Source organism: Microtus ochrogaster, chromosome 16 (genome assembly GCF_000317375.1).
Source record: "Microtus ochrogaster isolate Prairie Vole_2 chromosome 16, MicOch1.0, whole genome shotgun sequence".
Lineage (NCBI taxonomy): Eukaryota > Metazoa > Chordata > Mammalia > Rodentia > Cricetidae > Microtus > Microtus ochrogaster.
In genome coordinates this window covers 13,702,288-13,703,130 of record NC_022018.1, presented here as the reverse complement: position 1 = coordinate 13,703,130, position 843 = coordinate 13,702,288, and positions in this window count along the sequence as shown.

The window sequence follows — 843 nt, the reverse complement described above, 5'->3', positions numbered from 1 at the left end:
TCTTTTTCACCTTCACTTCTAAGACACCTTTCTTCCCCCCAACACAGACACAAACAGACACACACCATACACAACCATACACACACACACCTCTTGATCACAAATCTGAAAAGCCACCTAGTAAATCGACCTTCCGGGTTGCTCAAGTTAATTACTTAAAAACGTCTGAAAGGCAATTAAAATGCTTTCCTTTGGATGGGCAGGATTACATCCGACAGACTTGTTCTCCTTTTAAACCACCTACAAATATTTATTTTGTTCACTACCCAGTCCTTGGAAAGCTGGCAAATTTCCCAGAAAGTGAAAATAGGAGGCACAATGTCCACACAAAAAAGATGGGAAAATAATCCAAGCAACATTTGCCCCGGCTCTTATGGAGATTTGAAAAGAACCCAAGAGCTAACCTGGAAGGTGCGACCTTTTAATCTGCTGCCCCATATCATCTCAGGGGGAGAGGACAATGGTCATCCTGCCCGTCATACCTTCACCCAATTTACAGTCCATTCAAGCAGGATTGGACACCGATTTAGACCAGGAATGTGCGCAGAACAATGGCTGGCCTCTGGGCTGGATTGTGGCCTTGAATCACCTGTGTGTCTTGGCAGCAGAAGGGACATATTTTGGCCACTTCAAACATAAAAATGCAGAAGTTTGTTAAAGACAAAAGAGTGTGCCACCAGTTAAGGCAAGGGTGACATCTACGCTGCAAGGAAAAGAGTCCCTCATTCCTAACCAGGGTTTTCTGGAAATCCAAGAGGATGTAGAGGTTTGTAGAAAACTCAAGCAGTGTCCTAGCAGGGGGAATATAGACAGTGGATTCATTTTATATTTAAAGATTTATTT